This window comes from Tamandua tetradactyla, chromosome X, assembly GCF_023851605.1.
Source record: "Tamandua tetradactyla isolate mTamTet1 chromosome X, mTamTet1.pri, whole genome shotgun sequence".
Classification (NCBI taxonomy): Eukaryota; Metazoa; Chordata; class Mammalia; order Pilosa; family Myrmecophagidae; genus Tamandua; species Tamandua tetradactyla.
Window position 1 is genome coordinate 155,164,712 of NC_135353.1, and position 27,764 is coordinate 155,192,475.

Genomic DNA, 27,764 nt, shown 5'->3' on the forward strand with positions numbered 1-27,764 from the left:
AGACAACCCCAGAATAGTAGAAAATATTTGCAAGTCATATATCTAATAAGAAACTTGTGCCCAGAGTATTTTAAATCCTCTTACAACTCAATAATCAAAAGACAGATAACCCGATTAAAAAATATTAGCAAGGAATCTGAATAGACACCTCTCCAAAGAAGATATACAAATAGGTAATAAGTACATGAAAAGATGCCCATCATCATTAGTCATCAGGGAACTACAATTCAAAACCTCAGTGGGATAGCACTTCTCACCCACTAGGATGGGTAGAGTAAAAAAAACAGGTAGAAACATGTTTTAGCAAGGATGTAGAGAAATTGGAACCCTCATACCTTGCTAGTAGAAATGTAAAATAGTGTAGCTACTTTGGAAAACAATTTGGCAGTTCCTCAAAAGGTTAAACGTAGAATTACCATATATCCCAGAAATTCCACTCCTAGGTATATACCAAAGAGAAATGAAAATGTACATCTACCCAAAAACTTGTGTACAAATGTTCATAGCAGCATTATTTATAACAGTCAGAAAGTGGAAACAAACCGTCCATCAACTGGTAAATAAAATGTGGTCTAATCATACAATGGATATGAAGTTATCCATAGAAAGGAGTGAAATACTGATTTCATGCTACAACATCGATGAGCTTTGAAAACATGCTGAAAGGAGCCGATCACAAAAGACCACATATTGATTGTATGATTCCATTCATATGAAATGTCCAGAATAGGCAAATCCATAGAGGTGGAAAATATACTAGTGGTTCTTTAGGACTGGCAGGATTGGGGGAATGGGGAGAAACTGCTAATGGGTATGGGATTTCTTTATGGGGTGATACAAATATTTAAAATTAATTGAGGCAATGGTCACACAACTCTGAATATACTAACAACCACTGATAAATGGCTGAATTGTATAGTTTGTGAATTATATCTCAATAAAGCTGTTAAAAAATTAAGAATAAAACTGCTAGATTAAAAAAGCAGGTTATGCCTTACAGGCAAAAAACACTTAAAGAAGGTTTGCTGTTCAGATCAAAGACAGGTAGTGTGCCTGAGAAATTTTGCCTGCCTTGTTTGTGCTAAGAAATGGAGCAATTTTATTATCATTACAGGTAGAGCCCTGTAAACATCTGAGAGCTATAAAATTTGGATAAAGTGATGCAGCTTGACAGGGTTTAGCCATGTAATGTTCCTCCTTTCATGCAGTGGTGCTCCCCAAGTAGGTGGTTGAAAGACGTTTTATTTAAGTGATCCCTGGAATATATGGTCTTTTCTCTTGTCAAATACAATGGAAAGCAGTCTTTAAGATATGTAAGGTGGTTTTATTATTGTATCCAGATGAATGGCCAAGAAGGCAATTCCCTTAGCATCAGCGTGACTTGGGAGATCATGGCTGCCTCTGCTCTTGCAGGTCTGGAAAACATTGGCAGGATGGAGGATGCTGGAAAAGCGGAGAAAGATTAGGGGTTTAGGATGGGGCATTGGCCCAGGGTCCTCTGCCTCTAGCTATTACCAAGAGGGAGGAGACCCTGGTGTTACCTGGACCCACTCCCAGGGTGATCTGTAGAGTGATCATATCTTGATTACCTTTATAATCAAGGACAGTTACCTTTAAGAAAGGGCTTTAGAGATTATGTGTTTTAAGTGCTAATCCAAAGGTGCCAGGGAACTAATGACCAGAAAGATTCCATAGCTTGCCCAAGGTCAGATTTCTTTAGCGAGAAATCTGTCTTCTCACCCACCCACATGAAAGGGATTGCTAAATGATGGTAGGCCTATAAAGGTACCTTTCTGAAATAGCAAATTATTCCTTGTTTGGCAGCTCACCCAAAAATTCATCCATTGTTTTTAGCTATAGAAATATTCTCCCCTTAAGTTATTTTAGTGTATCTCTGGAGGTATTGAATGTGGCCATAGAAAATCAGAAAAGGGAAAAATGCTTTTTCTGCAATGGAGGCAGGGCAGTTCTCTTTTGTAATCCAACTCCTCCTTGTCCTCATGTGGTATCTCCTTGGGATGCTTTCTTTTACACAGCACCTTTCCTATTTTTAACCATACCTTTAGCCAAGCAAACAGAATAGGAAAGTTGTTAATGGATATGAAGCATAATGCAGAGACTTGAGTACTTAGCCACAAATGTTTGGTTTTAGTAATACTGATAAGGGATAGAGCACTTTTTCCCTGTGATGATAAAACAACCAGACAATTTTTAACAGCTGTCATTCTTTGCAATAGAGGATTCATTTTCCTGATTTAGTTTGGTTTAGTTTTGGAAGCTTCCTTTTTTTATGGAAAATGTGATTGTGCTGGTTTGAAACTTACGTATTCTAGAAAAGCCCTGTTTTCTTCTAATCCAATCTTGTGGGGGCAGACCTATTGTTTCAGTGGGACCATTTGATTAGGTGGTTTCCATGGAGATGTGACCCTTGCCCATTCAAGGTGGATCTCAGTCCCTTTACTGGAGCCCTGTATGAAGAGAATAAAAGGCAGAAAACATAAAGAGATCTCAGAGCTGACACAGAGGGTAGAGAGATGAAATCAGAGCACAGATGTTTGGAGATATAGAAAGAAATCACCCCAGCTGAAGCCAGAAGGACTGACAAGTGCTGCGAGAGCTGTTGTAAAACCAGAAGCTGGGAGAGAAGGGCAGCAGATGTCGCCATGTACCTTCCTATGTGACAGAGAAGCTCCGGATGTCAATTGCCTTTCCTCTGAGAAGGTATCCTCTTTTTGGTGCCTTAATTTGGACATTTTAATGGCTTTAGAACTGTAAACTTGTAATTTAATAAATCCCCTTTATAAAAACCAATCAATTTCTGGTATATTGCATTCTGGCAGCTTTCACAAATTGGAATAGATTTTGGTACCAGAAAAGTGAAGTGCTGCAGTTTGCAAATACCAAACATGGTGGAATGGCTTTTTACATGGTTAAGGGAAAGATTCTGGAGGAATTGTAAGGAGGTGAATAGGAAAGGCCCAGTTGCTTTGAAGAGACTGTTGGTAGAAATATGGATGCTAAAAGTGCTTCTGATGAGGCTTTAGACGGAAATAATGCATGCATTATCACAAATTGGAAGGAAAGCGATCCTCGTTTTAAAATGGCAGAGAATTTGGCAAAATTGAATGCTGGTGTTGGATGGAAAGCAGAATTTGGAAGTGATGAGCTCAGATGTCTAGCTGAGGAAATTTCCAAACTAAATGTGGAAAATGCAGCCTGTTTTCTTCTTACAGCTTATAGAAAAATATAACAGGAAAAGGATATGTTGAGAACTGAACTCTTGGTACAAAGAAATCAGAAACTAAATGTTCTAAGAAATGATGAATATGCAACTAAGTGATGTATTGTGAATTACTGATTATATGTATTAATGTTTTATTTGGTTTGTTAAATTTTTTTAATTAATAAATAAATTTTAAAAAAAAAAGAAAGAAACCAAAAACTGATAGTTTTGAAAATTCTGAGCTTTCAGCAAATGAGGCCCCAGAGACTATTGCTTCACATGGGGATTTAACCAAACATGGAACCAGTTAGCCATTTCATAAAAAGCCAGGATTGGAGATGGAATTATCCAGAGAGGATTTGTTGAAAGTCTTATTGTCTGAAGGTTTTGACCCCTCTATGCTGCATGCCAAGTCAACAAATTTTTTGTGAGATCTGTATGAATGGATCCACTGGCATTATGGACTAGAAGGGACAGATTGAAGGAAAAATTACTTCAAAAGCAGAACCACAGAAGCTAAGGTCTGGGAGCCAAGAAATCTCGGGCCAGAAGAGTGGATCCACCTATGCATGTGGAAAGGGTGTGTTTTCCCCAAAGGCAGCGAGCAGGCCTTCCTCTTCAATGTTCAGGAAGAGTTTTACCGCCTCAGGCCTTAGAGTGAGTGGAACACATTCCCAGGGGATTGAGGAGAACCTGGCTGCCACCCCACTGTTCTGAAGGGGTTGAGCGTCTGCCTTGGAGGTGACAGAGAGTCCAGGTGCCACCCAGATGCTTGGAGAGGGTAGGGCCGAGAAAAAGGTGGTCTCCCCAACGCTCCCCAATGTTTCAACCCTCACTCCAGTGTTTAGAGAGAGAGGGTCCGTTGCATAAGTCCTTAAAAAGGGTGGGACTGCTGCTCTTTTAAGCCCCAAGGATAAATGATTCTTAGACCTTAAAATCTAATGGAGTTCAGGCAGTGCAGCAGTGACTCAGTGGCAGAATTCTTGCCCGCCATGCTGGAGACCCAGGTTCAATTCCCGGAGCCTGTCCATATCAAAAAAAAGAGAGAGAGAGAAAAGAAAAAAAAATCTAATGGAGTTCATTCACCCTGTTGGTTTTTTGAACTGTTTAGGTCTGGTGACCCCTGTTTTACTTTCAGTTTCTCCCTTTGGCAACGGAAATTCTTATCCTATGACTATCTGCCCTTTGTACATTGGAAACAGTACCTTGTTCTGAGTTTCACAGATTCATAGCCAGAGGAGAATTTTGCCTTAGGTTACACCCTGCCTGTAATGACTTTGATGAGATTTTATACTGCCTCTGACTTTGTATTATAAGTGAAATGGTTTAAGGCTTTTGTAATATTGTGATGGAATGAATGTATTTTGTATATGGAAAGAACATGTCTTTTGGGGGTCTGGAGAGTAGAATGTGCTAGTTTGCAATTGTTATGTACCCCAGAAAAGCCATGACCTTTAATCCTAATCCAATCTTGTGGGAGCGGGCCTACTGTTTGGATGGGACCTTTTGATTAGGATATTTCCATAGAGATGCGACCTACACAATTATGGGTGGGACCTTTTAATTAAATGGAAATGTGACCCTGCCAATTCAAGGTGGGTCTCAATCCTTTACTGGAGCCCTGCATGAAGAAAATAAAAAGCAGAGAACATACAGAGAGCTCAGAGCTGACAAAGAGGGCAGAGACATGAAACCAGAACACAGACATTTAGAGTGCAGAAAGAAATCACCCCAGCAGAAGGCAGAAGGACCCATAGGAGCTGAGAGAGCCATTTGAAACCAGAAAGCAGGAGAGAAGGGCAGCAGATGTCACCATGTGCCTTCCCTTGTGACAGAGAAGTTCTGATGTCACCTGCCTTTCCTCCAAGAAGGTGTCTTCTTGTTGGTGCCTTAATTTGGACATTTTCATGGCTTTAGAACTGTAAGCTTGTAATTTAATAAATTCCCTTTATAAAAGCCAATCCACTTCTGGTATATTGCATTCTGGCAGCTTTAGCAAACTGAAAAAATGTAGTATCAATAAAGTTTAATAAGATTTTGAGAAAAGAAAAACCACCTTGAATAATCTCTTACCTGAACACATCTATTTCTATCAAAACGTATTAAATTCCAATTCTCGTCATTATGAACACATATCATGATGAAAACACGTTGATCTTGATTGTTTTGTCCCTACATCCTAGCCTGAGGGCCAGTCTGATAAAAGGAGTCTGATTTTTAGAAAGATCTCAGTTAGAAAGGGAATATCTATCATCCCATTCACACAGCAGGGAGAAATGCACAGGTGGATGTTGAAGGTTTCTTTCTAGAGTTTCCAATGGCTAGGACAGATTTCCCTGGTGCATTGGGATTCTCCAGAGAAACAGAACCAACAGGATTAGCAAGACCAAATTCCATAGGGCAGGTTGCAAGCTGGAAACTCCTATGAAAGTGATTCTGAAATCTGGCATGTCTGAACTCCATAGGGCCGGCTACAAGCTGGAAACAGGGAAGAAAGTGAAGGTGAATTGCCCAAGAACTGGCTGGGTAAAATCAAGGCAGGAGTTCTTCTTTATGACTTGTGAAATCCTCATTTTTGGCTTTAATTCTTCCAGCTGACTGGATGAGGAGGCCCCCCACACCTCTGTTGATTATAGATGCAATCAGCTGTAGTGCAATCAACTGATTATAGATGCAAAGCTATCTATGAAATACCCTTACAGTAACAATCAGGCCAGTGCTTGCTTGACCAAACAACTGTACTCATAACCTAGCAAGTTAATACATGAACTTAACCATCCCACCCTGTTTAATGAATGAATGTATTTAAGAACAGTTTGGAAACTGTAAAGCAGCCTACAGCTATTCAAATTATATTTCTAAAATGTGAACTTGTCATTGTCCCTGTACCCGTGGTTCCTTGGCCTGACTTGCATGCTTATTTTGCTTGCTACTCAGGCCTAGAATTCCTTTTTGATACTATTCCCACCTTGCCTGTATCCTAGAGCCAAGTGACCCCAGAACCTGTGGATTCTTTCTTCCTAAGTCCCTGCCACTTTCTTTCCATGCATAGAGCCAGGGAGGGGTAAGCAGGGGCTCTGCTTCATATCTTCACCTTTTTCCAGCTGCCAACACAGCACCTGATTTGGAGGAGAACCCTGGGATCCTGAAGGATGGAGGGATGCTTTCCCCAGCTCCAGTTTCTTCCTACTTCGTCCTTAGCAACCCAGCTCCTTCTCTTTATTATCCCAGGATGATGTTTGCTCATGTAATCCCTCTGCACTAAAGAAAGTCTTTAGTAACTTTCCTTTCCTTTCTTGTAAAATCCAGAGATATTATCCTGGCACTCATTTCCCTAAGCTGCCTGACCTCAGTCTGTCTGTCTGGCCTTGGTCCACATGGCTGTCCCCATGAACTCTTCTGGTACTTTCACAGAATCTCAGTCCTGCATGGGCATCACTGCCTTGGTGCAGACCATGCTCCTGACGCTCAGGATGCCATCTGCCTTCTCACTTAGTTATTCTTTTGATGGTTGATAACACAGTCAGACTTAACTTATGTCACATCATGTGTTTAGGCCCATTTTGAGTTTGTTGCTGAAAATAAAGAAATCTCTTGCTTGCTTTGCTCTCTGTCATTTTACTTTTATTATTATTTTAGGTGATCTGTGAAATCAGGTCTCTTGCTATCCTGTACATGTACAGAGTTTTGCTTTACTTTTATATGCAAATAAATACCTGCTGCTCATAACTTAGCATTCCAGTTTGTGGGAAGCAGCATGTTAAAGTGGCAAGTGCCATGTATACTATGAGCTCAGGGAAACCAGGGTTTGAATCCCAGCCCCACCATTAACTGGCATTGTGTCTCCAGGAATATTAATCAACCCCTTTGTGCCTCAGTTTCCTCATCTGTGAAGCATGGGTTATGTGTGGACCTGGCAGGGTGCTATGAGGATTTGCTAAGACACTGTATGTAAAGTGCTTCTCACAGGGAAGAGATCCCCAGCGTTGTCTGTAACCCAAGGAATCATCTTTGGCTCCTCTTTCATAGGTTGGCTCTTTCTTGGGCCTTAGAAGTGGGAATGGCAGGGCTTTTGTAACTGGGCCCAGTTTGTTCCTAGGGCTGGAGTGCCATCGCATTAAGTAGTAAAAACAGTGAAACAATTCACCTAAAATACTTAAAGATTCACAGTGGGTGAGAGTTTAGCAAGAATTTAGAAAGAAAACATGCCATAAATATGTTGTCTGCTGAAAATGGGAAAAACGGAGTCTGCATCTGTGAAGCTCTGCCTGCATGACTACTGTTCCCCTGAGTTAGGAATCACCCAGGAGTTCATTTAGATGTTGGTGCACTCTTGGCATTGTAAGATGAAGGGTTTCACCATGATTTGTTGAATGTGTATTTCGATATGCATATATAATATAGCATATTTAGTGTATGTGTGAGTTGAGGTAAAGAACCTCAATTGCTGTTCTCTAAATTTGATTGTGCTTGCTGTAGAGGTTCTCAGTTTACCCAGATTCCAACTGATGTTTTCCTTTTGTCCTCTGTTAAAGTGTTACTCCTTGCCCTGCTTTTCTAAGCTATAGCAAGAGTCAAAGGACAAGTGTTGCCCTCATTTTTAGTCCCAGATCATCAGTTTGTGTAGCTTTCTAGAAAATGAGTCAGACACCACTAATGAGTGCCTAAAAACTCTCCGCAGTTCCTGAAGTGATGTGCAGCAACCTGAGCTATTTGTGTGTGTCCCTGGAAACTAGAATTAAATATGGCAATCTGAATGTTTTGTTTTTTAAGTTTATTTATAAAGAATTCTTGTGAATTTGGGAAATTTTTCACTCGTGCAGAACGCACCTGTGCTTAGCTTTTATTTCCAGGCACTCAAAAATAGCTCCCTCTTCTGTGTTCCTGCTGTCCCCAATCCCTGCTTTCCTGATTTGTGCTCAGAGCAGGATTGAAAAGGCTCAGAAGTCTCAGGGTCAGTTTTCCAACTGGAGAAGCAACCTGGAGAAGGGCTAAGAGCAATGTGGTGGAAGCCAGGCTGGGCTTAGCTCTGACGGTGGCCACGACTGGAGACCATGCCTTGCCCTGTCCACTGCCCCTTGGGACAGAATGAGCCCAGCTGGGAGAGGGGCAGCATTACACTGGGCTAGCAGCCTCCTGCCTCAGAGCAATAGCTCTCTTCTTCCAGCCACCTATTACCTGGGAGGAAGGGTTTCAGAGCTGACCCCTTTAGAAATAAGCATCTTCAGGCATTTCCTAGATAAAAGACTCCCCAGGCAGCTGTTTCCTTGACCCTAGAAATGGAAACACAGTGCTCCTATTTTGTCACTGTTAAAAGCGTCTTTAGCAGCATAAACACTGAGAAAGGTAATTTGATTAAAATCATGTAGTGGTGAAGACAGAAGGAAGGGGAAGAAGATGATAATACAAGCTAGCAGGAAACCAATGGATGCAAACCAAAAGGGGACCCAGAGGATTGAGTAAAGGTAACCACTAGATAAAAAGACACACCAAGAGTTTGGCCTTTACTTATGGAAAATATTTGAAGTGAGACATGCTGTGAGGGCAGAGTTAGAACTAATACTAACCCAGTTTCTTTCCTCTTGGTCTCAACATACTTTCCTCTGTCCTTCCCCAGACAGTGGTTGACATTTAACTTAGTAATAGCTAACATTGTCCAAGTGCATACCAGGTGCAGTCACTGCTCCTAGTGCTTTATGTATATTAACTTGTTAAATCCTTACAGCAACTTCATGAGGAAGATCTGTTATCAATCCCATTTCACAGATGAGGAAACTGAGGCAAAGAGTGGCCAAAAAACCTGTTTAGGATCAACAGCTAGTAAGTTTGTGAAGCTCAGTTTTGCCCTGGACCATCTAGCCCCAGACCCCAGACCCAGCACTTGGGAGCTTGCAGTCTTGGGCAGGGGACAGGTGAGTAAACGTGTGTGGGCTGGGGCAGAGGTCAACACTGAGCTGTGAAGGAGAGCATTGGTTGGAGGAGGATGGTGGCACTTGGGGCAGGAGAGACACAAAGATGAGATAAATGTTGCCCCTGTCTTTCAGGAGCATGGAATAGAGTGAGGATGGTGAAATGGGGTCCCAAGTAAGAGCCTGGGCCAGCCTGAACTTTTTAGAGGATGCAGGAAGCACAGACTCTTACAGGGGAAAGTGGGCAGGCCTAGGAGGCCTGTGAGCTGAGCCTGGCAGGAAGGGTAGGATTTCAATAAATCAAAGCTCTGGAGAGTGTGTGCCACGCGAAGGCCACAGACAGAAGGATATGAAAGAGTGTACAGCACTCAGGGCTTGTCGGTAAACTGGCTTGTGGCTATGAGTTGGGGAGCAGCAGGTAAGGAGGGCCAAGGGCCCCAGAAGATGGTCAGTATTCACCAAGATTCTACTACTCACTTGCTTCAGTCCCTTGGGCAAGTAATTTATGTACTCTGTACCTCAGTTTCCACATTCCTTAACTGGAGAAGATTTCAACACCCTCCCTATCCAGCAGGCGAAGAGGAAGTGAGAGTGTGCATTTAAAAGAGCTTTTCAAAAAAACCGAATCTTATAGTTGCTCAACAGAGCAACAAAAAGAAAAGACTAGAACTTTGGGGCAGGAAGGGGCAGAGTGTGATTCTGCCTGCTCTCTGGGCCTCTGGAGGCAAGAGGGCACCCTTCATCGCCACCCACTCCTTTTTCCTCACAAAGCTCTCCCGAGCTCAATAACTCATCTGATTCTTAAAATAACCCTACAAGTAAGGTGGGGCAATGGGTATTCTCTCCAGGTTACAAAGGAGAAATAGGCACAGAGCACTTCAGTGACTTGCCCAAGGGACTTAACAGCAAGTTAGTGACAGAACCAGGGCAAATGTCATCCCCTGATCCTTCTTGAGTGCTCTCTTAACTCTGATCTTTGGGATTGGGCTAGGTGGTAACTGAGTGCTGATCCTGTGGGGATGTTGGGTGCTTGTGGTAGGTGGGGCTTGGTCATTCCCAGGAGGTGACTCTTAGTCACCCTTCCTTGCTATATATCTAGGGCAAGTGCCTATAGAGTTTGCTTTCTAAGTTAATGACATTATCATTATCTTACAGAAAAATAATATTATCACAACATCACTCAAACCATTTGCTTCTGAGGCCTGTGTTTTGCTATCCATGTTTCTTATCTACTAGGCTCAGGAGATGACTGCAGTAGTTTCTGAATCATCCATGACTTTCTGATTCTGAGTCAACTCTTAGGAAATGAGAGTAAACACAGAGGAAGTGATGAGCTTGGCCCAGGAATAATGTTTGTCCTTGTTGTTCCCCAAGTCCTCCTCTTCTACTTCTTTCCTCCCCTTTCTTCCCATGCCCATCCTACTTTGGGTTCCTGTTTTCTTCCATCCCTGTGTGCTACTTAGTTTTCTGTTTGCTGTTACATGAAAGAAAAAAAAAAAAAGACTGGAGTCCTGAGCTTCTTCCTAAGCCATTCTATGTTTGTAAGTTCTTTCATTTGTTCTAGTGGTTATTTCCTCCCTCCTGCCTGCCTTCCATTAATTCATTAATTAATTTAAACATTTCATCATGAGAAAAATGTTTCCAGACTTCTTTGCTTCCCTTCCCATAGGAAGTAAAGGTGTTCCCACAAGAATTGGTGTAGCTTTAGGAATCTCAAGAAAGGTCCTTGACTTAGTATAAGAAAGTCGATCAGCTAAATAGATTGCTGGTCTTGACCCTTTCTCTCTGCTTTTCCAAGGCTTTTAGCAGAGCTAAAATGCTAGAGTGAGTGTGATTTCAAGGGTGAGGAGTAAATTAGCAGGTGTCACCGTGAAAATGATGGCACACTGACAGCCCCATTAGAAGGACATATTTTATGAGTGAATGAGGAAGTTAAAAATAGGTTTGGGATCATCTGGGTTTACACACTTTTGAAAAAATGTCAGTGTTCAGCAAATGAGTCATTTATGTCACAGAATATATTTCTTGCAGTATGGGCCTGTCCTGTTAGACCGCTTATGTCCTTATTTGAGACAGAAATCATCATCCATCTCCTTCTGAGAGTATTAGCAGTCCAAAAGAATACAGTTTGCTGCTACTTTGTCTCACTCTTAAAAGCATCCAGGAAACTGGGACCATGAGAAGAGTGAAGACACCATATGTACATTTGATCAAAATTCTTTCTTACTGAACTTGTTTGCCATCACACATACCCATTTTTAAAATTGGATGGAGCTGTTAAACATAGGGCTTGGCATGGGAGAGAATTTCTTTTTAGTTTACCAGTAGACAGCCAAAGCAGTGTCACTGCAAATATTGATTGTCATTATTGCAAACTTTCCCTTTGCTGTCATAAACAGATGAATTTGCAGTTGATGTGTATCCCAACTTCATGTGCCTCCACGAATTATATAAAACTATCTAAAGGGACCCTGTGTTTGTTCAGCCTAATTGTCATATCTTTGAGTGCTGTGCTTTAGTGACAGGGACATCAGTAATTCTTGTGACACCATCTTGAAACAATTTTTTTCTGCAGTACACAGAAAATATGCAGGTGTCTTGAGGAATTAGAAAAACTGCCTTTTTTCCTTTTTCTTTTTCCAACCTTTCTCTTTGTATTTCTCTTAGAGTGCTGTTGTGAGGATGAAATAAGATGATTTGGCTGAAAGTGCTTTAGAAATGTAAGAGTTAAATTATAGTTTTTGCAGTGGTAAGTTTTTATAGGAAGAAGAAAAGACAAATGCTTGGTGATAGAAAGTTCTTTCTTTGTATTTTGAATCATCCTGAAATTAAGGTCAGTACTTTCCATGAAACTCTTCTTTATTATTTACTTTAACTTTTCTGAGGATGAAAGTAACTTATTATATTCAGAGAATCCCTATCTTATTAAGCATCTTAAAGCTGTTTACATTCACTTTTGCATTTTATTAAGATATAGTATTTCTCTGATGGAAAGAGGCATGGGGTGTGCTTTAAAGTTACATAATACTTGCTTTGAAGAAAAATCGAAAACAAAACAGATAAATAGAAAGAAAAGTCTACATTACTCTTGATCTCACCACCTCCAGATACCTCTCTTAACATTTTAACAATTAATCTTCCACACTTGATCCATACACACACATAATTACAGTTTAAAATAAAATGGTATCATGCTTTACCCACTATTTTCTAATGTTCTTTGTCCAAAATATATCGTGACTATCTTTAACAACATGGTTAAAGGGTCCCTTTGTATCCTAATGTATGGAGTACCATAATCATCTTTCGTTAGACATTTAGCTTGTTTCTAGTGTTTCCTTATTATATAGACCATGCTTCACATAGTTATCATCTTGTTCATAAATCCTCATACTTGTAATTATTTTTGCCATTTTCTGTTATCTGTATAACTGTTTGGGTTTGCTAAAGTTGCTGGAATGCAGTATATCAGAAATGGAATGGCTTTTAAAAGGGGAATTTATTAAGTTACAGGTTTACAGTTCTAAGGCAGTAAAAACATCCTAACTAAGGCATCCAGGTAAAGATACCTTGAATCAACAAAGGCCGATGGGTCCAAAACACCTCTGTCTGCTGGGAAGGCATGTTGATGGCATCTGCTGGGGTCTTTGGCTTTGGCCTCAAATAACTTCCCTGGGGGCGTTTTCTTTCTTCATCTCCAAATGTCTGGGTCTTGTGTTGGCTCTGTCAGCTCTGTCACTTCTGAAGCTTTTTCCAACATGGTTCCCTCTTAAAGGATTCCAGTAAGTAACCCACCTTGAATGGGTGGAGACATAGCTCCAATGAAACCACCTAATCAGAAGGTCCTACCCACAACTGGGTGGGTCACATCTCCATGGAAACAATATGATCAAAGAGATCCCACCCAACAGCATTGAATGGGGATTAAAGAACGTGGTTTTTCTGGGGTATACAACTGTTTCAAACCAGCATAACAACCTTGGGCAGGTGCTTAATCTTTCTGTGCCTCAGTTTCCTCAGCTGTAAAATGTGTACCTATCTCCTGGTGTTGTGAAGATTAAATGTATTGAAGTAAGGAAAGTACTTAGAATATCTTGGTTGTAGTAAGTGCTATATAAATATTGGCTATTGTTATTTCCTTATGATAAATTCTTCAATATAAAACTTCATCACTACATGTTAAAGGCATTTAAATGGTGTTCTGAACGATTATACCAATTTAGTCTCCCCACAGGGGTGTATGAGAGTGTGTTTTTCTCTCCTTGTAATCCTAGATATTATCATTCTTTTTAATCTCTGCTAATCTGAGAGGCATTTACATTTTTCAGAAATTATTACTAAAGTTGAAAATTATAGGAGTCTGTTTTCCTAATTGATTTTTATATAAAAACCTTATATTCATGACAGTAAGCTATCATCTTTCATCTTGCAAATGTTTTTTCTTAGTTTATGACAGTGGAGACATTTAGAGAAAAAAGTCATTAAAAATAAATACCTTTTAAATTTAAAATGTCCCCCTTTAATAGTTAGCTATACAGTGCAGTAAAATTTATCCTTTTAAGAATAGCTATACTTAAGGCTTTTTACATTTTAGCTCTAGTTGGAAAGGGTAGCTGGCTATTAACTCTATTCCTTATCTGTCTTCCTCCAGGTTTTCAGAGGTTCTATTTAAAGCTTACAGTAGTTTTGAGGTTCTGCTTGGACTCATATAAGGATTTTCATATCCTAGACCAGGTCCTGGTTCAGGGGTTTGCAAACTTTTTTCTGTAAAGGGCCAGGTAATAAATATTTTAGGCTTTGTGGGCCATGCAGTCTCTGTCACTACTATACACAAAAGCAGCCTTAGATATAAATGAGTGAATGTGGCTGTTTTCAATAAAACTTAATTTATGGACACTTCAACTTGAATTTCATATAATTTGCACATCTTCAAATATTATTCTTTCTTGGATTTTTTTCAGCCATTTGAAAAATGTAAAAACCAGGTCGTGCGACGGTGGCTCAGCAGGCAGAATTCTCACCTGCCATGCTGGAGGCCCAGGTTTGATTCCCGGTGCCTACCCATACAAAAAAAAAAAAAAGGTAAAAACCATCTTTAACTTGTGAGCCCAGAAATAGGCAGAGGTGAGATTTGGCCCATGTATTGGAGTTTGCTGGCTCCTAAAATACAAGGTCTAGAAATAAGCCCTTTTATAGCCATTTGATTTTCAGCAAAGGTACAAGGAGTATTTAAGAAAGAAAGGATAGTCATTTCAAACAATAGTGTTGGTACAATTGGACATCCAAAGGCAAAAAGAAAAAAAAAAAGAATCCCAAACTAAACCTAAGGTATTATGCAAAAGTTAACTCAAAACGGACCATAGATCGTTTTGCATTTATGCATGTAATGCATAAAACGAAAATTATTTATGAAAACGTCAGAGAAAAAAGTTTAGGCATAGCACCAAAAACACAATCCATAAAAGAAAACAAATAATAAATTGGATGTTAGCAAAATTAAGATCTTTTGCTTTACAAAAGACACTGTTAAGAGACTGTTATGGTTGGCTGGTCTGTTTTTTCTACAAGGCTGACTGAGACTCAGTACTTAAGTAAATAATGGCCTGATAAGTAATTGCATGGATTTCAAGGACCTTGGTTTTGTCGAGTCTTCCTGGAATATTTTTTGTAATACAGGGCCATAAATCTCCCATATTGTAGCCTTTCTCTGCCCCTGTGTTCCTAGACTCCCAGAATTGTAGGAAAACATAGCCACACTCCACCAGCTAGGCCTGAACTTAATTGAGTAGCCTGAGGGCCTGCGTTTGACTTGGGAATTGTATCTTTCACTCCCTGCAGGCCTAGAAGATAACTTTGCCAAGTATGAGAAAAAAAGGCCCTAAACAAATTTTATGCCAAGGAACAAACTAGATTTTCCAAAAGAAAATTTTTTTAAAAGAAATGTAGATTTTTCTGATGAGGAATGGAGGTGGAACGTAGGAATTTAAGGGTTTACTGATAGCTACCACTGTTGGATTAATATTCTTGGCCTTCTTAATGATCATGGATATGCCCTTCACCTCTTATTCCTCTCCGTTCTTTCTCTGTGAAATGAGAACTCACCACCTACCCACCTTCAAAGCCTTCTTTGTATCTTTAGAGGTGGCCCAGGAGCTAAGAAAATAAGGTGTTCTATAAATGCCAGTATCTTTATTAATGAGGCAAAATGATTTTCTGTCCTATCTACTATCCTTTTAGTGGGAGTAAAGCATGTATTTGGATGCAGAGTCAATACAGTTCTCTAAACATAAATGAAAATGGAAACTCAGCTATAGGATGCATGCCCTTGAGAAGTAAGTCATGCCTTTAGTCCTGCGTAATTGGATGAGACATAGGTGCCATTAGAAGCAGCTTTTAAAATTTAACATTAAATGGTCATCTCAATATAAATGACCTATCAAGTAGAAAATGGGAAGTTGCCAGGAAGATACATGCTTACATAAATTTGCATATTTGATTATATTTAAATGGACAAATGTAAAAGTGCTTGTAAATGACTTGTTCATGTGTCCTCATGTACAGTTAATGTCTCTTGTCATGCTTAAAGCCGATTACAAGTACACAGCCTTTCCACTCTGTGCAAATATCTCCTTTCACATGATTATTGATCTTTGAAATGGTTTTATGGGAATAGAGAGTCTTTCATTCTGTTAGTAGAAAAAAAGGCTAATAGCATAAACGTTTGCTGAAAAGTCTTAAAATTGCATAAGATGCAAATGAAATAATTGAATCCATAAACAATTCTTGTATGTGTTGTGTACAAACTGGACAGCTGGGCTGCACAACTCCAGGGAGATGCCCAGTGTGAGTAGTGACATTCCTCCTTTTCTAAGAAGGACTCAAGGCTGTGATTGCTGAAGCCTTTGGGTCTTCTGCTCTGGGTTATCTCTTATAAAAATCCCCTTAGGCCTTCCCGATTCCTGCTGGACCTACTCGTGATACCTGTGGAAGCTGTGTTCCCTTTCTGGGGACTGAGATTTGGATTAAACTTTTTCTCATTTCTTAGTTAGGGACATCTGGACTCAAAGGTTTCTTCTGTAGCATTTCCTAACGTATGTTCTATGAGTGCATAATAGGAATGTGGGATAATGATCTCCTCAGCTCTCCAGGGTGAATGAGAAGGGCCTTAGGTGGTTGTAATCCCCTCTGGACTGATGACCTCTGGCAATAAATCATAAAGGTATTATCATTTTCTATGTGTGCTATTATCTGAAAAAGCATGGTCAGCAAGAACTTACTGCATGTATTTAACTTTTCCATATAAAGTTTATATTTAACAATTACTCTACCTTAGGGAATACTTCACCTTCCTTGTTAGAGAAAGGTACTCATGACTAGCAAAAGAAACTCCAGGATAATTAAAATCCCATATGTGTATCTTCATTTAAGGAATTATTTCTCTAGGACTTATTTTGAGAATTAAACCTGGAAATAGCTCAGACTTTTAAAGATAGAGCTTAAAGTTCTATTATATTTAGAATAAAATAAAATCATTCTAATTAAAGAAACAATTGTTTAAGTGACTATCCAACTTCTGGTTGTAGTCATGATGAAGTAACGGGTATTTTAGACTTATCCTGCTGCTATAGATAACTATAAAATTTGACAAAATATATAAAGCATCATGCTTTTAGGCATTGGACAACACATCACACCAGGACATGATCCTTGAAAGATGGAAAGCATAAAGTTAGTTTCACATTAACCCTGACTTTTTGCCTTGGGACACCAGATAGAGAACAGAAGACTCATAAGGCAGAGGGAACAGAAATTGTAATTCAGGGTTGCTAAGGTGGCTCGAATTTGCAGGGAACTGTAGAGGAGGGAGCTGCTCAGAGAAAGAGCTCCAGAATCTGAATAGGGATACTGTGAGTCTTTGACTGAATACTAAGCTGTGCATTAGTAGGGCAAGATTCCATCAGGCCTGGCAGAAAATAAGTATTGGGAAGCTGTGAGCTGAGTGGATATTCCAGAGGTCTCTGGTGCTAGGAGATGTTGGAGTTTGAACTAAGTAGAGTAGATAAATCTTGTTGTACACTCCTGGCATTCAGTCAAGATCCCAGCAAAATCAGCCATAGGAATAGGGCTACTATAGACTCATTCTAACAAAGCCTAAAACCAAAGATTTGACAGGTCAAGTTGATTTGCAAATAACTTGCCAGCCATAACAAAACCTAACCCTCTTGCAAAGAAAGCAACAAAATCCAGTCTCATGACATTATAGTACAGACATTTGTTGAGTGCATACAATAAAAAATTGCTAGAATATGAAGAAACAGGAAAATATGACTCATAACCAAGAGAGAAACAAAGTCAATAGAAACAGACTGACCCAGAAGTGATACAGATGTAATTAGTAGATAAGGATTTTAAATTGGGTATTGTAAATATGTTCAAGAATTTAAAGGAAAATATGTAAACAGTGAATAAATAGATGAAAAATCTTAGCAGAGAAATGGAAAGTATAAAAAAGAACCAAACAATTTCTAGAAATAAAAATGTTAAGATCTGAAATGATAAATTCATGAAATTGACTAACTGCATTATTGCACACGTAGAAGAAAGGGTCAATAGAAACTACCCAATCTGAAGACAGAAAAAGACTCTGGGGGTGGGGGAAGGGGGGAAGAACAGAGTCTCGGTGGGATGGTTTTAAGCAGTCTAACATACTTGTAAATGGAATCCCAGAAGGAAAAGAGAGAGATTGGGACAGAAAAATTTGAACATATCATCCCAAAGTTCCAAGAAGCTCAACAAATCCAAACATGAAAAGCATAAAGAAAATCACACCTTGGTAAATCAGAATTAAATTGTTGAAAACCAAAGAAAAAGGAAAAGATATGTTATATACAGTGTGAACGCTTACTTCTTATTAGAAATCACCCTAGCCAGAAGAAAATGGAACCTCTTTAAAGGGCTGTAAGTAAAGCAAACAAACAAACCCAATAAAGCAAAGCTGTCAACCTAGAAGTCTCTATCCAATGAAAATATCCTTCAAAAAGGAAGACAAATGAAAGAAACAGATAAATCAAAGGCAAGAGAATTTATCTAGTGTTAAGGAAATTCTCAAGGACAGATGATAAAAGACTGAAATTCAGATCTAATATGAAGGAATGAAGAGTGCTGGAAATGGTAAATATGTGGACAAATGTAAAAGTGGAAACACTGGAACCTCTTGTACTCTAATAAAAGAGTTTTGTTCTTTCATTCAGCAAGCAAGGTGTTTACTGTGAATAAATCATGAAACTTATAGGGTGAAGTTACCTTTAAAGGTGTTTCTAAAGATAATTGTTATAATTAGACTCCTGTGTATTTACTATAATTCTTAGATTTTTCTCTCGTCAATTTGGTGAACAACCTCTAAATTGCCTCTGTGATCTGTACCTCCTGATGTTTACACCCTTGTGTGATTCCCTCCCTTTGAGTGTGGGCAAGGTCTATTGTTTCTAACAGTCAGCAAAGGTGCTAAGATGTATATAATTACGTGTGTGTGTGATTATATGACCTAAGATTGCAATGCCTATCTTGGGAGGAGAATGCTCTCTCCTGTGGCTTTTAAGAAGCTAGCTGCTATGTTGTGAGCAGAGGCCCATATGTCAAGGAACTGAGGGTAGCCTCCAGCCAGCAAAAACCTGAGGCCCTCCGTCCAGCAGCCTGCAAGGAACTGAATGCTGCCAGCAACCACATGAATTTGAAAGCAGATCTTTTCCCAGGGGAGCCTCAAATGAGACTACAGCTCTACATCTACAGCCAACACTGACTACAACCTTAACAGACCACGAAGCAGAAGACCCATCTATACCAGGTCTGGGCTCCTCCCACAGAAGCGGGGGGGGGGGGGGGGGAATAATAGCTGTGTGTTGTTTTAAGCCACCAAGTTTGTGGTCATTTGTTACACAGCCAGAGAAAACTAATATGGTCAATATAGAAGCCTTTTTAGCGATCTTATTTCGTACTATGTGATCATTATTGCTTCCAAGCAGTTTCTGAAATGTATGTTTAAAGTGGCTTCTCTGAGAAGCCAAAATGAATGTACCTAAATTGTTTGTTTTTTTCTTTTAAACGATTCAACTTCTGGATTTTTTTCTTCAATTAAGGAATTTTAGTTTGAAGACTACTTAGTAGTTCTAACTTCACTACTACTTATTACATGGCCTTGGGCAAGTCACTTAAGTTCTCAGTCCCAGTTTTCTCATTTATAAAATGAGAATAATGTTAACTTTTAGGGTTGTTGTGAGAATTAAATGAGATCACCGGTATGAAATGCCTAGCCCAGCGAATGGCACGTAACCATTGCCTTAGGTGTGTGGTGGTGGAAGGAAGGTGCTAATGGTTGGAGGAATAATGATAGCAGCCGCAGCAACAGGGAGAAATTCATATGCCTTGAAGCTACTAAATTGTTCCAGTCTTCTGATTTTCGCATCTGTGTCTCTTAGTGGCAAATTTAAAAATAACATTTATACTTTATTAATAACATAGCCTGTAGTTCATTTGGATTAGTAGCGATTTGTTACTAGGACAAAGTAGATACGAAAACATTTTGTAACTCCAAAGCCTGAAGGAATTCTTTAAATACCTGTTATACCTGTTAAAACCTCCTATACCTATTGAAAACATTTTCTGGTGAGCCTGCACATCAAGACAGCAGAGTGAGACTCTTTAGGGCTCTGTTGCCCCACAGAAGCTTTGAGCAAACAGGAAGAACTGGCAGAAACATCTTTCTCAAGGCTCTAGAAAATAGTGAAAGGACTGCAGTGACAAGGGTAAGCACTGAATTAAGGAAAAGGCTCTTTAAAAGCTGTAGGATCTCCTGGTGCCTTGGCTGTCCTCTCCCTTACCCCTGACTGACTTGGCACCGAGCTGGCCCACACTCCCAGTGCAGATCCCTGGTCCCAGTTCCAGAAGGAGCAGTGTAACCCTGGTGCACATAATGGGGGCATGTATGTCTGGCCCAACCTGACTGGTGGTGGCCTGGGAACCCACTATCCTACTAAACACTGTGGGGAGTGGTCAGGTTGTACTGCCTGGGGCAAGGTATTGCTGGCTGGAGTACATACCATGTAGTGTTTGGGAATGTAAGAAACTGTTTCCTAGGGAAGAGACGATATTTGTAACCATGCAAAAAGGGAGATTCCTAGGGCCACATGCACATGCTCAAAACAGGACTCATACAGAAAGGATCAGGAAGGTCCCTCTATGCTTTGGCCTGGAGCTATTCTCATACAACCCTTTGTAATAAGTTCTGAATAAGAACACTAGCACAGGACATTCTACAAAAACTGGAAAAATTGTTTTCTTTTTTGTCCTAGGTTTTTTGTTTTGTTAGCTCCTGGCATTCAAGGAAAACTCAGTCATAACTATCTGGATACATGCTTACAGAACAAACCCCAAGAGTCTTATTTTCAGGGATAACACATTAAAATATCATAATGTCTAGGTTTCAATTAAAGGTTACAAAACATACAAAGAAACAGGAAATGATGGCCCAGTCAAAGGAGAAGATTAAGCATTAGAAACCACAAATAAGAGGACCAGACAAAACCTTTTTTTGTTAGCCTTTATACAAGTCTATCTTTATTCCTAAAAAAGAATATACAACTAAAGCTAATTTTATTTTTTAAAATCAGCTCTTTTAGTGTTAATGCACATTTTTTAATAAAATTGTAGTAAAATACTGACATTTGATAGTTTAAACAAAGTATCATTCATGTAAAAATCATGTTTGTAGTATGAAAAATTTAATTAGAAAATTCGTAGTTCACAAAAGTACATATATTTTGTCAACAGCTCATGAGAACATCATCATAAATTTACTTAAGATACAAAACAAAATTTAGTTAGGATAGCTATTTAGTACTATAAGATTTTAAGCTGAATCCAGATTATTTTTGTTATTGAGGTGCACGTGAAATACTTGATTCAGACTACCAATGAACTGATGTTTTATTGTATAACCAAAATCTATTGGTTTTACAATATATCTAAATGAATTATTTCACCAATAATTTAAACTGTAGAGATCTAGCTGAAAACCCCACTGACATACTCTTAGAATAATTAAAAGTACTAGCAGCTTTGATAATCATTTTCATGAATACACATAAAATAAATTCAGACAAAGAATTTTTTAAAATGATTTTGAATATGCTCAAAACACTAAAGGGAAATGTGGAAACCAGGAAAAGGATAGATGAACACAAAGTATCAATAAAGAGATGGATATTATGAAAAGCAACCCAACAGAGCTGAATACCACAGTAGCAGAAATTAAAAATTCCCTAGAGGGTCAACAGTAGATTGGAGCTGGGGGAAAAACAAATCAATGAGCTTGTAGATGAGAAAATGAAAATAATTCAGTCTGAGGAACAGAAAGGAGAAAGAATGAAGAAAACTGAACAGAGCCTGAGGAACATTGTGGGACACCATCACGTGACTCAGTATATGCAGTGTATGTTGAATCCCAGAAGGAGAAGAAAGAGAAAAGGGCAAAGAAGATATTCAAGGGAGTAATGGCTGAAAACTTCCCAAATTTAATAAAAGACATGAATATACATACACATCCAAGATGCGCAAGGAACTTCAAACAGAATGAACCCAAATAGACCCACTCCAAAGTATATTATAATTAGATTGCCAGGTGACAAAGATAAAGAGAGCATTCTGAAAGCTGCAATAGAGAAGCAACATGTCATGTACAAGAGCATATTAAGTGATGGTTTCTCTTCAAAAATCCTGGAGGCAAGAATGCAGTGAGATAACAGACTTAAAGCAAAACAATTCCCAACCAAAAATTCTTTATCTGTCAAAACTGTCTTTCAGAAATAAGGGAGAGATGAAGACATTGCCAGATAAACCAAAACTGTGGGAGTTTGTCACTGGCCCTACAAAAATGATAGGGGAAGTTCTGCAGGTTGGAAGGAAAGGACACTAAACAATATGTTGAAGCTGCATGAAGGAATAAAGGTCTCTATGAGGGTAACGATGGATAGATATAAATGCCAGTACTTATTTATTTGTTTTTGGCTTATATTCTACTTTTACTTTCTACAGGATCTAAGTGGCAAATGCATAAAATGTAATGACAGATCAGTGCTTTGGGTTCATAATGTATAAACGTAATTTGTGACAAGAACTGCGTGAATGGAGGGGTATAGGAACATAGTTTGTGTATGCTATTGAAGTTAAGTTGGTGTCACACCCAACAAGATCGTTATACATTTAAGATCTTAAATTTAAGCCCCATGGTAACTACAAAGAAAATATCAGAGAATATGCAAGCTCGTAGAGACAGAAATTAGAGTACAGATTGCCAGGGGAGGGAGTCAGGGGAATGGGGAGTTGATGCATAATGGTTATAGGGTTTCTGTTTAGGGAGATGGGGAAGTTTTAGTACTGGAAGATGGTAAGGGTACTGCAGCATTGTGACTGTGTTTCATCCCATTCAATAGCATGGTTGGGAGTAGTTGAGATGGCAAAGTTCATATTGTATATGTTCCCACATTAAAAAAAAAAAAAAAGAGGGAGGGGTGCATGGGTGGTGTAGTGGTAGAACCTGCCATATGGGAGACCTGACAGTCTGGCCCATGCACGAAAAGAAAAATGAGCGAGCAATTAAAGTGACAGTGAGAATTGAATACAATACATGATCCTGGGTGAGATGTAGCAAGGGAGGAGAAAAGGTTCTAAGGAACACTATTAGGACATAGGGACCATAGAGTGCAAGATTTATGCCAATGTTAAATTGCCTAAACTTGATAATGACATTAAGGTGTTTACATAAGTGAACATCTTTGTTCTTAGGCAATGTACTTAGCAGTATTAAGTGTTCAATGAGCATGAGTGTGCATTCAAGTGTTCAGAAAGTGGATGGATGGAGAAAGAGAATGAGTGAATGATAGAGCAAATGTGGCATAAACTTAAAATTGGTGGGTCAAGGTATCTGGGGCAGCAGGGGTTTGTTGACATTCTCCATGGGCGTTTTATTGTTTTTGTAACTATACTCTGGGTTCAGAATCAAAAGTTAAAAAAAAACAAAACAACTGCTATTGATAAGACAATTATTTTACCGATATAATTGATTATCATGACTCAGAGGAAAAAAATTCTAGTCAGTTGAAGGGGAAACCAACCATTTATCAGCAGTGATCTAGAGCAGGGGCTGGTGGCCTTTCCATGTAAAGGGCCAGATGGTAAATATTTTAAGCTTTGTGGACCCTACCATCTCTGTTACAAGTACTCACCTCTGCCTTCGTGGCATGAAAGTAGCCTCAGACAATAGGTAAATGAATGGACGTGGTCATGTTCTAATAAAACTTTACTAACAAGAACGTAGGGTGGACTAGATTGGGCCCATGGACCATAATTTGACCCCCAACCTAGAGAAAATCCTTATAGGAAGTATTCAGAGACCAACTTACTGTTAGGAGCCTATTTATCTTTAGAATTTCATGAGGTATAGTATAGATAGCTTGTAAAACACATAGGGCATATTTCTGAGTACAGTTTTCTGGCATCAGTGCATGTTTTGATTAATATTGGTGTGGCCAAAAGGAAGCTTTGTTACTGCTTTTTGTGTATTATCCGTCTCATTTTTCATTACCAGTTATTCAAAAATTATATATCAAAGCTTATACATTATTGCCCAATAAGAAGTCAGATTTTTGTACAAGTAGATGAACTCTTAGAGTTCATGACTTCTTGGTGTCACAAAACAATGAATGATGATATAAGCTTTGGTGTTCATTGGATGTGGCATTTGGAACATGGTATTTTCTTGGGAGGGTTTGTCCTTGGACCGACTGCCTGGGCTTCCCTTGTTAACTGTGATCTGCCAGGCTTTTCTTCTGACACTGAGATAGACTGGAGCTCTTTTTTTGTTTGTTTTTCCTCCCTGTTACTTCATAAACTATGATATTGATGAGCCTGTGTTAGTAACTGACTTACGGAAATGTTGGAAGTTTCAAGTCAAAATCCCAGCCATTCAGAATAATTGCATCTCTTGGGGAGGTGTTAACAAGCAGAGGCAGAGCTAAGTGCTCCTGGACTCTAGCTTTGATGGAGCTTTCTCTCAGCAGCCCCCTGCAGCCTTATGCAGAAGGCATTCAGTAGTTAAGTATTAAAGGGAGCTTTCCCTTCTGCTGGTGGAATGCCAAGGGTGTGAGGCCCTCTGGACACACTGAGACTCACTTAGCCACTCTGAAATCTGTGCAGCACTCATTTTCTCCTCATATGGTATTTCAGTCCTCAGGGAAGGTCTTGAGAAACAGCCACGCTGGATACCTTCAGAGAAATTGATTCTAGGGAGGATGACAACAACTGACCACCAAGAGAAGTGACCGGGGAGAGTGCTTTTCTTTTTAGTTTGGGCCATGTAGTCAACCGTTTTTGTCTTTTTATTTTCTGATTTGAAATGTTTGCCTCTAAGTTGTATGTTCCAGTCTGAATTCAGATGGGACACATAATGCCTAAGAAAACATGGCACACATTTTGGGGGTACTTTTTAAGTTCTTAACACAGTTATGGACAAATAATAAATTCAGTCCAAATCAACAGTCAGGTAAGCCTGATCATGTAGATGAAGCTTATGTTATGTAGATAATGTGTAGCTGCCTCTTCCTGGTTCAACTCGACCTCACTTCTGATGTTTGAAAACTGAGCAAAGTAGAATAACACTTTGGGGTCAGATTGGCCCAGCCATCCAGCGCTTACTCAAAATTATATGTGCCAGATACGTGATGGATACAAAGGTGTGATGTTAAGATCCTCGTTCTCAAGGAACTTATCATTTTCTGGAAACTTGCCACTCGAGGTATAGTTCCTGGACCAGCAGCGTGAGCATCCCCTGGGAGCTTCTTAGAAATGCAGAGTCTCAGGCCCTGCCCCAGACCTACTGAATCAGAATGGGTATTCTAGCAAGATCCCCAAGTGAATTGTATGCACTTTACAGTTTAAGAAGCACTGGTCTGATTTGAACAGTGAATAAAAAAGTATTTGCAAAGTCCCCTTCGGGGAATGGTGAGAAACGGGGAAAATTCAACTGCCCCAAGTAGAATTCTTGATATTCTCACAAGCAGTGGGGACAACAAAAGCAATAGGCTGAGCCCCCAATCTTGGGGTTTGTTTATATGAAACTTAACCCCACAAAGAATAGGTGAACCCTACTGAAAATTAGGCCTAAGAGTCACCCCCAAGAGAACCTCTTTTGTTGCTTAGATGTGGCCTCTTTCTCCAGCGAACACCACAAGCAGACTGACCACTCTTCCCCTGTCTACATGGTACATGACTCCCAGGGATGTGGACCTTCCTGGCAACGTGGAACAGAAATCCTAGAATGAGCTGGGACCCAGCATCAAGGGATTGATAAAACCCCTAGAATGAGCTGAGACTCGGCATTAAGGGATTGAGAAAACCTCTACCAAAGGGGGAAGAGCAAAATGAGACAAAATAAAGTGTCAATGGCTGAGAGATTCCAAACAGAGTCGAGAGGTTATCCTGGAGGTTATTCTTACGCATTAAATAGGTATCACCTTGTTAGTCAAGATGTAATGGATATTCTTACGCATTAAATAGGTATCACCTTGTTAGTCAAGATGTAATGGAGAGGCTGGAGGGAACTGCCTGAAACTGTAGAGCTGTGTTCCAGTAGCCATGTTTCTTGAAGATGATTGTATAATGATATAGCTTTCACAATGTGACTGTGTGATTGTGAAAACCTTGTGTCTGATGCTCTTTTTATCTACCTTATCAACAGATGAGTAAAACATATGGAATAAAAATAAATAATAGGGGGAACAAATGTTAAAATAAATTTAGATTGAAATGCTAGTGATTAATGAAAGGGAGGGGTAAGTGGTATGGTATGTATGAATTTTTTCTGTTTTCTTTTTCTTTTTCTGAATTGATGCAAATGTTCTAAGAAATGATCATGATGATGATGAATATGCAACTATGTGATGATATTGTGAATTACTGATCATATATGTAGAATGGAATGATCATAAGTTAAGAATGTTTATGTCTATTATGTTTTTTAAAAAAATTTAAAAATTAATTTTAAAAAAGTTAAAAAAAAAAAAAAAGAAGCACTGGTCTAAATCTCTAAACCTGCCCATTGCAACCACTTAGGGACCTTTAAAAAGTACTCATTTCCTCCCACCCCAGAAATTATGATTTAATCGGTCTTGGGTGTGGCCTAGGCATAGGGATTTTTAAACCATTCCCCAGGTGATTGTAAATGTGCAGCAATTGAGAACCACTGGCCTAATATATTGCTTTGTACTCTTGACAAAACAAGAACCTGAAATGAGAAGGTGGCTCATTCTTTTAACCAATTTAAAAGCTAGGTGACAAGTTTGTCTTTTCTGAATATTTGGAATATCTTGACTAGAGGTAGACACACCGGAATCCCCTGGGGCCCACTTATGACTTCCAGCTCCAGTAACCCTCCCTGTGCCGACAGACAGGTCATACGTCAGGGGGTCACTATAGCTGGTGCCTGGTGCCAGAACAGTGTGGAGCTCCGGAGCCTATCGGCCAAGTCTCTCAGGGCTGCTCTGGAAGGCTTGTGCTACTGGGGCACGACGTGGAGGTCTGGGCAAGCACCTCAACCCGCCATCAGACACACCACGCAGCCTTGGCATCCTGCCCCTCAGCCTCCCTCCAAGTGTGTGAATTGCTTGGACTAGGGGTGGTATGTCGGCTGTCGCTGAGTCACATGATGAATGCCTGCAAGTGGAACATCCACGCTTTCCCAGCTGCACTCCCAGCTCCCCACTTCCCATCAGGGAGTCTGGGAGCAGTCCATGTAATCACACTAATGACAATAACAACAACAGCAGCAACCATTTGAGTCGCTTTTTACAACTCACTCAGCAAACTGAGACCCAGAAAGTTTTCCAAACTTGTGGACCACTTCTGCCTCCACGGGCCAAGTTTGCCTTCTACCCCCTTGCTGAGTTCCACATCACTGGGTCATGCAAGTGAAGGAATGGGCTACCTTGTGACAGGGAACTCTCTGTCGGGAGTGGTATGCTAGCAGAGAGCGGATAACCAGGAGAGTCCAGAAAGTAGAGCTTGGCCCACAGCACACCTAAAGCCCTGTTTATTCACCCCTTAGATGGAAAAATGTCGTTTGTGTTTGATTAAGAAAAATCAATTTCACTCTACCTGGTGAGACACAGAGAAACCATCTGGGGCCTTTCCAGGCTTGATCAGAGAAGAGTGAACATTCTGTCAGAAGTGAACATTCTGTCAGAAGTACGATTTCTTTCCATATGCTTGACTCTTGATAAGGTCCTACATGAAAACAGAGCTTATTTCTGATTTTTTCTTTACAAGCTTTGTTCTCCATGCTGATGTCTCTTTCCTGTGCCTTTCTGGAATCTGAAAATCCACTAGGGTGACCATGACTTTAGACTACACCTGTGGTCTTGCTGTAATTATTAATAGTGCCCCAGGTTGGGAAATAAATTACATGGTTACCTTAAAATCTTCCAATGTCTTGGCCATACTGCCTCTCTCCCCAGTGGTTATAGCTCCTGCCTTATACTCTTGCCTTCACCTACCTCCTGACATCTTCTTTGGGGACATCCACT

General features: G+C 39.7%; 1 protein-coding gene across 6 annotated transcripts in view; it reads left to right on the forward strand.

Annotated features, from left to right (window-relative positions):
* The window catches only part of SH3KBP1 (SH3 domain containing kinase binding protein 1), a 404,653-nt gene that overhangs the window by 294,931 nt on the left and 81,958 nt on the right, over positions 1-27,764 (forward strand). The window lies entirely within an intron of this gene.